Source organism: Taudactylus pleione, unplaced genomic scaffold (genome assembly GCF_031769625.1).
Source record: "Taudactylus pleione unplaced genomic scaffold, aTauple2 ptg000018l, whole genome shotgun sequence".
Lineage (NCBI taxonomy): Eukaryota > Metazoa > Chordata > Amphibia > Anura > Myobatrachidae > Taudactylus > Taudactylus pleione.
Genome location: NW_028284420.1, coordinates 1632628 through 1645530, shown reverse-complemented (window position 1 = coordinate 1645530; position 12903 = coordinate 1632628).

The following is a 12903-nucleotide window of genomic DNA, read 5'->3' as shown; positions in this document are numbered from 1 at the left end:
GTTGGCCAGATAACATCCTTATGTGCACAGATGTTTGTGCCTCAATAGCAATGACTAACCTATTAATACTAACATTAGTAGAATAATGGTTTGGGTGGCCATAAATTTAATTTGAATATACTGAAAGTCTAAGGGGGGCTGGGCATCTGCAGGAACCTGTAGACGATGGTTCATTTGTTGGTTCCGGTGCAGGAGAACTTAATGTAAACAAATCTAGATTGTATAGATCTTCCTCATGTCTATCCATAGGAGTTGGTTGTGGGGTTTCCTGATATTGGCATGGATGTAGAGAAACTAAAGTGTAAGTGTGTGTGAAATAGTACTGTGTTCTTATTATGAAACATAAAGGTATATGTACTAAAGGTCAATCTGGGGCTAATTCATACATATACTAACAGACAATTTTTATGTGTTAGTAAATGTGTGATTTAGTCCCACAAACACAACATTGATGTTGATTGATTTAGATTGATTTGCAATTGATTCAAATCGACCATTTGTAAATATACCCCATAGGGCTCTATATATTAATATTATTTTTACTAAAATAAAGTGAAAAAGGGTGTTTTCACACCCTTTTCACATTATTTTAGTTTCACCTGTATTTATTACAGGGCAATTGGAGTAGAATTAGTAAAATTCTACTCCAACCCCCAGTATCACTTATTTTTAGTAAAGCAGATCGCATTTCCCATAATTGTAATGGGAAATGTGATCTGTGTGCAAGTTACTAAAAATAAATTGTAAAAAAATACCGGGGGAAGCCCTGTGATAATAACGCCACCTGGAGGTGGCGTTATCCAGGGTCTCCCCCGGTTACCGGGCTCCCACTCTGCTCTAACGGGGAGAGCAGAGGCGGGAGCCGGTACCAGTAATCAGCTATGTGGTCTAAAGAGACCGCAAGCTGATTGCTGTAAAAAAGAGAAAAAAAAAATTAAACATTTTTTTTTTCACTTACCTGAATCCAGGGACCGGTGATCGGGCCTCCGGTGATGGCTCCTCTCCGGTCAGCTGGTCTCCCACAGTGCACTGGGGCCTGGTCATCAGGTGATCGGGCCCCAGTGCAGTATGGGAGATCACCTGATCGGGAAGCCGGAGGCCAGGGGGATGCAGGTAAGTGTAATGAAGGGAGGGGGGGGAGGGGGGGTCACGGGGGTCCGCGATCATGGGGGGCGGGGCTTAGCGCCGGGGGCGGGGCTTAGCGTCGGTGGGGGGGTAGTAGCGGTGGTCGGTCGGCGCATGCGCGTGCTCTTAGTCGCGGTATTTTTTCTGAAAATACCGCGACTAGATTGCGTATGGGATCCGCAGGGACAGAGCTTTATCGCAAGCTCTGTCCCTGCAAGGGATTTATAGTAAGTCCCTGTGATATTACCTGAATTCGCAATGCGAATTCACTCGGTAATATCACACTACAATCCGCATTCAATATGCGGATTGTAGTAAATAGAGCCCATAGTCTTTTAAAAGAAAAGGAATGAGAATCACTCATGCAAGTGATGTTGGAAAATTTAGTAAAAACATGCCTTCATTTATGCTTATATTTAAAACTAAAAATGTAGATGTCTATTTCTAAACATACTAAAGACTGCTTTTTGGCAGGAGAAATTGGCACTCACTATCTATAAAAATCTGAAACACTCGGATCTCTGCATCGCACATACTAGAAGTGGGCAATAATAAACCAAATGTATAAACCTACTTTGGCACTCACCTAATTATATATAAGAACTGATTTAGGAATATATATTATATATATATATATATATATATATATATATATAGCATCACGGGGGCTCAATGAGAACCTTGGTCTACTTTGTTTTTTTATAATATATGTACAGTTATGTTTTTGTCAGATTACTTTATGTACAATACTGTATGTTCATGCCCTTTGGTATGGATTAATATGCCATGTATCTCATATCATTTATGTACATATGGGTGGAACCATTCGGATGTATCCTAGTATCTTTGTGACATCGGCATGATGTTTAGCTGGTCTCCCCCAGCTGTCATTTCTTTAGATGATTTACATTGTCGTTTATATACATATATGTTTGCTCATTCTTGATTATTCCATATATGGGGTATTTGATATTAGAATATCTGTCTAGTGGAGTCTCATATAATGTATGTCTAGTCTGTTAGACGTTTACATATTTCTTGTCTATATGCCTGTTGATCTGGTAGTCTATAATGTGTCATGAGTTAGGTAGTGATCATTGTTATTGCATCTTATTGACAAATGCTTTTTGTATTTCCATTCATGTGTCGTGACCTTTTTTGTGACATGTATTTCGTCAGGTTTCCGGGCTGCACGTCGCCAAGGTAACAGGGATGCGGACTGTGGGCGTCTCCCCCTACCCAGTACTGGCACGTGATCTGCATGCGCCGGTATGATGGTCAGGCGGCTCAACGTCATGACAGTGCAACCTGGTCCCGGACAGCGCAGACTTCACGTGGTGTTGTGTGAGTATATATATGTACTTATTGTATGTTAAGATCTTTGGCCTTGATGATGGAGCAACAAACAGCTCCGAAACATCGGTGATATTTTCACATTCCTGTGTTGAGTTGCCTTTTTGATCAGAGTGCCGCCTGACTGGATATGTGTATGTATATATATATATATATATATATATATATATATATAAAATGAATTCTTCTATTAGTTATTAGCTATAAAAATTGAGATCAATAAAAAGTGACACAATAAATAAATTAAAAGCAGTTAAGAAATTATAAAGACATGAAGGTGATTAAGACCTTGTAAAAGTATAAATACATAATTCATGTTGTGAATAATAAGAGTCAATAATAATGTCTGTAGCAGCTGTGGCAGGTAAAATAGTTCTCCTTTTAAAACAGAGGTTTTGTCTCTTGTATTTAATAGTTATCCAGAGCTTGTTACATACTATCCAGATTCTAGTGTTAATGTTGCAGGGTCTTAACAGAGTTGAAACTTTTTTATTCCGGCAGTATAGCTGTAGTGGATTATGTTAAGTCCCCCCCGTATGTTCCGGGCTCCGCATAGGGCAATGTTTGGTGCGACCGGTAAGTCAGCAGCTGTGTTGGTCAGGTGCAGTAAGTAAGGAAGCAGGCAGCTGGAAACTCTCCTGGGCTGCGTCACTGATGAGATCTTCTCAGCAGCGGTGTGCTCATCTTCCCGTGCTGTCCGTACTTTACATGGGGGTCAGAAACTCGGTGTTCTTCATCTGCGTCCTCCGGTCATCTGGGTGGGTGGGTGTCAGAGTTCCTGATGAAGCACATATGTCACTAATGTGCGAAATGCATTGGAAAAAATAGGTTTACAGATTTCTTTTACTATTGGTAACCACAAGGAGGAAGAAAGACCTTCTGTTAACCCTAGGCAGCAACCTAATTTTTACCCCAGCACCTTTAGGGAGCAGGAGCGCAACGTTAACCGCTATAGAAATGCTGGCCCCATAGCTTACAATGGGGTCCGTCCACTTCCATAATTTAAAAAAAAAGTCTAATGACATTTTGCATTATGTCTAATAACACTAGAGAGAGAGAGTTCTCTTCCTGCTTTCTCCCACAGAGTATTGCTACCCCGTCTATGCACCTATTCTAAGCATTCGCGAAAGCTGACAAAATCAGGCCACTTCAGGCTAATATTAGGGAGAAAAAAGACAAGCAAAAATTTTACAACCAAAATATGTTTTTCTTTTTAAAAAAAATCTCTTTATTTATTGTTGCAAATAAACATATTCAGCACTGTACATGACATATAGAAAAAAAGAAGTACTGTGAATACTAGAGTATCAAATAGTATAGCACATACATTAATAAGGTAAAAAGTCGCATTAAACTACATTTACATGTGGATATAATCCCAAATTAATAAATAAACAATATTGCAATACAATCAGGAAATGGGAGAGGGTTATGGGAGGGACAGCGAAGGTAGGCAGCCACTATTTCAAACTGTGTGTATTAAGGAACATAATTGGAGGCGCGAGCCACATTAACATAACTGAATAAACAGCTATATCGATTTTGTTTAATTCAATACTGGGTGATTGCCTGTTGAAATGAGTGAACCAAGGGGTCCAAATAGCATGGAATCGGGGCTGAGTACCAAACCTTGTTAAACAAGGCAGTGATAGAGAGAACCCAATTTGTGGAGATAAGTAGTTTAGCTGCACTAAATATTTGGCCACACAGTTTATTATGTGTTTTTGGGATCCCTCATAGTAGTTTGCAAAGCAGTACATGTAAAGGATATTTAGGAGGAACAGGACCAATTATTCAACCCACTAAAACAAGAACATTGTCCCAATATTTGGAGATCAAAGGGCAGTCCTGTCATGTGCGTAAATAAGTACCTCTGGGCCTGATTCAGACCCGGACGCAAGTGGCCGTTCGCTCGTCCGCCGTACGAGCGAAAAAATGTAAATTTAAGCGCTCGCTCGTAGCTAACCTTCCGCCCCACATTCTCCCAACCTCTCCTCTAGCTAGCGAGCGTTCAAAATAGCGAGCGTCCGTCTCCTCTTTGGTTGCATTGAGCACTCGCACAAGTCAATTCCGGAAGTGGGCCTGTCAGTTTTCGATTGCCTGCTATTTCATTCTGCAAACATACTTGAATCGATTAATGGCAATCACTATATTAATTACCTTAATTGTTATTCACATGTTTGCAATCGTGGTTTTATTTTCACTGTCAATAAACTTTCTTCTTGTTAGTGTGTGTCATTTCTTCCGCAGAATACGTACGGTTTGACCAAGGGGATGGTTTTTCGAACTTAATAGTTTGTTAGAATGCTGGTATTGTTTTGCGTTTTTTTTTTATAGGCATATGTAAATACTTTAATTTTGATATTTAAATTAGCTTACGCATGTCACTGCATCAAGCCTATCATAACTCACATTATATTTGTGAGGGTGTAGGTCACATGACTCATACAATAACCAATAAAATTGTTCCTGTTAATTTACAAAGTACATTAGCCAATCAAATTTTTTCTAGGACCTTTATTAAAACTGTTTTATGTAAAAAAAATCATTGCCATCATGAGAGCTGCCGCTTTTTGTCGCCGTGAACTCCTGGTCCTCACCGAAGTGATGGACCAGAGAATCCCAAATTACCCGCGCCACATCACTAACCTCCGCAAGCGGCTGGCCTACGCGGAGGTGCAGCACCACCTGCGTTCAATCGGCTACCGCAGAAATATCGGCCAACTTGAAAGAAGGTGGTCCGATCTGAGGCGCAGATCCCCACGCCTGCTGGCCCGTTTGCGTCTCCAAATAGTTCATAGTAAGTGTTTCTGTGTATGGTTATTTTTTTATTTGTGTTTTTGTATTCTCATACCTGCGTGTGCATGTTTACAGTATAGCCCTGTTTGTTTTTGGATTCTCATACTTGTGTGTGCATGTTTACAGTATAGCCCTGTTTGTTTTTGGATTCTCATACTTGCGTGTGCATGTTTACAGTATAGCCCTGTTTGTTTTATTTGGGCATACTTGCGTGTGCTTGTTTACAGTATAGCCCTGTTTGTGTACAAATTTTTGGGTTAAAATCAAAAGACTAAAAGGCAAATTGTAATTACTCATGTCTTTCTCCATCATTTAGGGGCAGAGCGGAGACTCACACGGCGCAGACGTGTGTCTCGACCCCTATCCCCCACTCCCACCCAAATATCCTCTGCCCGCTCTGCCCCAAATTCCCCCTCCACCCCAGACCTTGCCGCCCGTCAGTCCCCTCCTTCTCCTCACATTAACATCCCTCCAACTTCACCCTCCACTTTATCCCACATTACCCCTCCTCCTTCCCTCAGCCACTGGCCCACCTCTGATGAGGAGGAATTCGGGGCTCCAGGCCCAGTCAGCAATGTTCCCGGTATGTTTACCTTTTAAACTATGGTTTTTGGTTCTGTTTCTGTTATGTTGGTTGATGTTGTCCTTTTGCCTGTGCAGTTCAAAATAGTAAAGTAGTTCCAATGTTATTTAAATATATCTTTGTGAAACAATGTCAAGGATGTTTTCCCCTTACACATATGATACATGTCCAAACACTCACACTTATGTATTTCTTGTTTACGCTACCAACAAATGTCTTAGTTTGTTTTTTTTGTTTTTTTTTTTTTTTTTTTTAATGATTTTCTTTAGTCTTTTTGGGACCTTATTTGTTTTAAAGATTTTCTTTTTGCATTCCTTTTGTTTTGGACATGTTTTGGTAACTGTTTTATTTTTTTGGTATAGTCTGAAAGTTTGGTTGGTTGTTATAATCTAAATGAAGGTGTCATTTTAGTAATCCGCACATTTTTTAAACCCACAGAGGAACAGAGGCGTAACGAGGCCATTGCTGCAGGATTAATCGAGATACGGGGGCATGTCATTGCCATGCTGGTGGCAATGGACCATCTTTTGGCCATCCTGCGCCACTAATTTTTTTCACTTTCCCCCCAAAAAAACCCTAAAAATAAAGTTTATTTTGATTTATTTAAGTCTCATTCCTTGTCTGTAAATCTTAGATTGTTGAACCTTACATAAGTCTACTATTTGTCCCTGAGTTTTTAAGTAATGTACATTTGTTTGTAGAAAGCTCAAGTAAGTATGTAAGCTTGCACATTAAACACATAACAATACCAATTGGTTTGTAGAATTAACCTTCAAATGAGATTATTTTTTTTTGGGGGGGGGTGTAAAAATTAAAGCTACCTGCTTAGGCCTAGAATGTACAACATACTGATTCAGCATAATACCTTTGGGGTTTGTTTTGAGCAACAAAGCAGAGTACTAAAGATTACAAATTAAGAAATTACAGTATTAGGCATTAAGCAACTTTGCATTTTTTGAAACAGGTTACACTTGGTTGTAGTTGACGATGGAAATGGTTGGGTAACATAAAAAATAATCTTAATACACAAATAATAAGCACCAAGTGAATTGACACAATAAATTCAAACATTGAAAACACACACACAAAAGTTCAAAAATCACCAAAACCCACAAAAAACAACAATCAGGAACTGTTTGAAGAAGTAGCATGCCAACATGAATCCACAAATGAGGAGAAGAAATCAGTGTTCCCGAAGTTATATCCAATGTGTCCACATAAAATCATTTTTGTTGATCAGGTAGTATGCATGGATTTGTATGGTCATTTTAGGGAATAAAACAAAAAAAAAAAAAAAGAAGTTAAAAGTGTACATTAAAATATTACATGTCTACATTGTGTCATTGAAAAAAATTTGTTGAAATAATTACCTAAAAAATCTTGCAACAACTTAATCGCGTATGGCCCCCCACATACTGACCTCCGACCAACCTCGGGGGGGCCGTCCTCAGGCAAGGCATCCTCTGGCTGCATTGGGACACCACTCCTTATGGCGATGTTGTGAAAAATCCCACACAGGACCACAATTTTGGAAACCATAGCAGGCAAATACATGAGGTCGCCACCAGAGCGGTGGAGGCATTTGAATCGGCCTTTTAAAAGGCCGATACAGCACTCCACCACCTGCCTGGTGGCTGTAAGTGCGGAATTATACTGACTTTGTGGCCCTGGTGTGGGAACCAAATAAGGAGTGAGCAGGGCGTGCAAGGGTAACCACTGTCTCCTGTGAAAATATAAAAAACAACATCAGGACCATTATGTACCAAGCTTTGCATTGCTTTCAACAGAAGGTGTCAACTTACCCAGAAGCCACGCATCACCAGCTTGTAGGTTGTTTAATTTGTGCCAAATCCCTGATTGCTGGATGACGAAGGAATCATGTGTACTGCCTGGGAATTTGGCATTCAGGGACAGGATCTGGAGGGAGGCATCACATACCACCATTACATTCATCGAGTGAAAGTGCTTTCGGTTCCTAAATATAGCCTCCAGCCTTGCTGGAGGCTGAAGTGGTATGTGAGTGCCATCCACAACCCCTATGATGTGTGGGAAGCCAGCAATTTGGTAAAAATTAGCCTTCACCACATTAAGGGAACCCATATCCAATGGCATTTTAATAAAATGATGGAGGTGTTTAAAAAGTGCCTCCATCACTGCCCTCAGGATCCTTGAAAAGGAGGATTGGGATATTCCTGCCACTATTCCAACGGTGGTTTTAAAGGATCCTGAGGCACAAAAATGTAACACCGACATTAATTGCGTAAGTGGTGGTATTGCTGTAGGACTGTCAATTTGCCGTTCAAGATCACTCTCTATTAATGAGAGAGTGTCTATGATGATTTGTGGCGGAAGACGGTAGCGCCTTAACACCTCATCATCTGGCATTCCAAAAAGGGTGACACGTGTTCTATATATCTGGGGCCTTGCATGCCTACGAGGCCTACGCCTGGGATGAAGTTGAGGTTGGTCGGGTTCTGGAACCATGGCCAATATAATACGACCAACATCAATCTGAAATGTTAAGCCAGGTAGTTATTTTTTTAGACAAATGTGTTAGAAAAAATATACTTATCTTTTCAAAGAAAACCAAATATTCTTACAGGCCTGGGTCTTGTCATGTGAAAAGCAACCTACATTTCAAAAGTAGAAAATAATTTTAAGATTAATTTAAGAAACTAGGAATTAAGCCAAATATATTTGACGAAATTTTAGAGAAGGGATTAGCTCGCAAAAATTTTGCGAACATTAGTTCGCAAAATAGTACGCTACATTTAGAGTTAAGACATGATTTTACACTGAAAAAAAACACACACATTAGTTCGCAAAATAGTATGCTACATTTAGAGTTAAGACATGATTTTACACTGAAAAAAACTACACACATTAGTCGCAAAATAGTATGCTACATTTAGAGTTAAGACATGATTTTACACTGAAAAAAAACACACACATTAGTTCGCAAAATAGTACGCTACATTTAGAGTTAAGACATGATTTTACACTGAAAAAAACCACAAACATTAGTTCGCAAAATAGTACGCAACATTTAGAGTTAAGACATGATTTTACACTGAAAAAACACACACTATAGTTCGCAAAATAGTACGCTACATTTAGAGTTAAGACATGATTTTACACTGAAAAAACACACATTACTTAGGGAAACATATGCTAAGACCAACACATCGAATTTGTTAATTCATAAAACCAAAATAACTTACCAAAAACAGACAAATATCCCAAAGTTCGAAAATGTCACTTGGTCACTGCCAAAATAACTGTTAAAGAAAAAAAAAAAAATTATTAAAAAATGAACACTATTTACTAATTATTTTTTAGGGGAATTTATGAAATACTTACTCAAAAATATAAATAAAAATAGAAAAAAAAGCAAAAATGCTAACGTAAAGAAACAAAGTACTAAAAAAACCAAACTTAAGAACAATACCAACTACTTCAAAAAACCAGAAACCGCGAACAAACCACTACACCGAAAAGCCTCCAACAATCCAAAAATGCCACCTCGAATGGAGTCACACCAAGCCATAAATAGGCTTTATTTTCCAGCTCAAATTAAGGACGGACAATAGGAGCGCACAAGGAATGATACGGCCGAATAATGCTGACGCATGTATAAAAACGTCACTGAAGGCCAAAATCGGTCTGCTACATTGAGAAAAGACAATGAGTACAGAGCAGCAAAGTACTAGCCAAGAGGCGCCATGTCATTATTTTCTAAATTATGTGAAAATGCTTATGTTTAACATTAAATTTTGAAACATTTAACTTTTAAAATTTTTCAATCATTTAAAAAAAAGGTGTGGAGGATGCCATGGAAGAGGCTGCTGTGCCTAGTAGGCAAACTAGGGCCAAAAAAAAAGACAGCCACAATTCATAAGGAAGGAGATGGAGGTTTTGGTGCAAATGTGCAACGACAACCTGGCACAGGCACCAAGGAATATGGGTGCACCCCAGAGATGGAAACTGTGGGACGCCATAGCCAGTGCTGTCAATGGGGTGGGTGAGTTTGAACGTTCAACCCGGGAGGTCAAACGCCGGTACATAAAAACTACATTTGATTAAAAAATGGTTACAGGGCCAAATACTGCAGTAATAATGCCAACTTTTTAACCAACAGATGGAGCGACTTCAAATATCGGCTTAAACAAAAAATGGCTGATAGGGCTAGGCATGCAGGGAGAACAGGTGGAGGTCCCACCCCTGTGTCACTTGAGCTCACGGATTTGGAGGAGCTGGCCCAGGGGTGTGTGCAGGATGAGGAGGTGTTTGGCGTGTCGAACATGGATACCGACATGCCAGACTTTGCGGCTCCTCATGTTGCCCCAGGTAAATGTTGTAATGTTAACAACTCAGAAATGTGTTTTGAACAATATCTTGTTTTGATTTTTAATCTTTTCTCTTTTTTCACACAGAGACACAGGCAGATGAGTCTGCTCCAGAGGAGAGCTTTGTCCGCAGAATTTCTTCTGGCTCTGCAGGGGAGGAAGCCGTAGATCCGGCTGGGGACCCTGTGGCAGACAGTCCAGGGCATTCCCCCTCGCAGGCAGTGGCCCTCCTCACTGATCTCAATGTTAAAACGGATCAGCACACCGAGATTCTGCTGAGGATGGACGCCAATCTGCTATGGGTGGCGGACGCCCTCGAACAAAATACTGCGGCCAACGTGAAAATTGCAAATGCCCTGGCGGAAAATACTGGGGCAAACGTAAGAATTGCAAATGCCCTGTAGCAGCTCGTTCACCAGCACATGTTGGAGCCGGCCTCCCTTCCTGCCGGAACATCAGGACCCTCCACCTCTGGCACAACAACACCCATCCCTCCAAATGTGCCTAGCCCTATGCCTAGTCCAGAGGCAACAACATCTGCCTCTGGCCAGGCCAGCCGAAGGAGCTCCCGGGCCCGTTCCGGCTCCCTCCAACCCCCGGCCAAAAGGCCTAAAAGGCGATGACAGCACTGGCTAATTACCCCACAATCCATCTCTGTGTTTGCCCCATATTCCTTCATGACAACAACCTCCCTCTCCTTTCTTGTGAATTGTGTTGTTTTGATTTGTTAAAGTTCAAATGCCACTTATTTTTTGTGTGTGTGGGCCAAATCAATTTTAATTTTTTTATCCTTATAAAAAATATGTTTATGGCAAACAAAAAAAACCAAAAAAAAAATTTGACACAATCATTTAATAAAAATATGAAAAAAAACAGCACAATTCTATTGATGATTTATTCCAAACGTAATCCCTCAAACAAACTTAGAAACAATAAAACAGAAATAGAAACATTTAATTTTGTTAAACAAAACAAGGGTTAAAAACAATTTATGAGTTTGAATTAACACTTAGCAAAAAACAAAAGGACGATTGGTTTCTTGTCCTCCAAAAAAATAAGCAAATAAACAAACATGCGTACAATATTGTTCCCTAAAAAAGAAACACTTACAAATATTTTAAAAGTACCAAAAACAATAAAAATTGATATCTAATTGATTGTATGACCCTGAAATTAGCAGCTGAGTAGTTCACCTGCGTTCGGATTTTAGCTACTAAAAAAGGTCTATTTCCTAAACACCTTACAAGCAGATTTGCAATTAGAAGATGATTGTTTTTGTGGCCACAATTGATAAATTGAATCACCATCGATGAGCCCAGGGAAGTACGAAGAGACCATCATCATTGTGGTAGACTATACCAGACCACAAGCTGAGCGAGCAGTCTTAATGGAAATTGGATGAGACCGTGATGTATCACTTGTTCTGTTCACATTTGGCGCTCGCATAAGATAATTTATGTACGCCCAAAAAACGCCTCGAGACGCCTGCGTTTTTCCATCTCCACCCCCGTCACCACCCCAAAACGGACAATTCTGTCAATCACATTTGACATGTCACTTCCTGTTCGCTGTGTCTATGATCGACTGAAAAATTACCGCAATCAGACGTACGCACATGCGCACTGTTACAACGACGCATGCGTGGTTGTACAACATCGAATGACTACGAACGAGTGGCCGCTTACGAGCGGCTCTGAATCAGGCCCTCTGTTCACACAGCTTTTCCAGCAAAGGTCCAAGCCATTGGAAATATGGAATGTAACTTTACAGGGACCATATACCAACGTGTGTAAATTTTATAGGCATTTTCTTTAATATTGGTGTTTATAGAAGTTTTAGCCACCCATTGTTGAAAATCAGCACAATCCTCTTCTTCTAGACAAATCCCCAAATCAGATTTCAAAGCATGCTCAAATACTGTAGTTCCTTAAATTCTGTATTTTAGTCTGCCAAAAGGGAATAAAGGGTGGATATAGCACCCCTCCTCAGCCTTGGTCATAGATACAAAGACATTCAAATGGGTTGGGGTTTATAAATGTATGAGATTTATGAGAATTTTATGAGATTAGTGAAAAAAAAATATTAATAGCTACTGGGTCATAACTAAGAGTTCCTCTTTTGCCCTTATAGCTGCAATAGTCTGAGAAGCCCTCTTAACTATTAAGCGAGCTGCTAACAATGTATCAGATTTATTCACTTTCTCATAAAGGGCTTTATTTATTAACATTATTTTTACTAAAATAAAGTGAAAAAGGGTGTTTTGACACCCTTTTCACATTATTTTAGTTTCACCTACAGTTACTATAGGGCAATTGGAGTAGAATTCATAAAAGTATCACTTATTTTTAGTAAGCAGATCGCATTTCCCATAATTGTAATGGGAAATGTGATCTGCCTGGTAGTTACTAAAAATAAATTGTAAAAAAAATACTTAGGGAGGCCCTGTGATAATAACGCCATCTGGAGGTGGTGTTATCCAGGGTCTCCCCCGGTTACCGGACACTTGATCTGCTCTAAAAGGCAGAGCCGGGAGCCGGCCCCAGTGATCAGCTGTGTGGTCTAGACCACACATTCTATATTGTAATATTAAATTGTAAAAATTGTCAAATTGGGGTGCCTCCCCAACCTCGGACAGCATGGCTCGATATAGAACCTCTGAAGAGGAGGATGTGGAGGGGTAGGATGTTTCTGGCATAC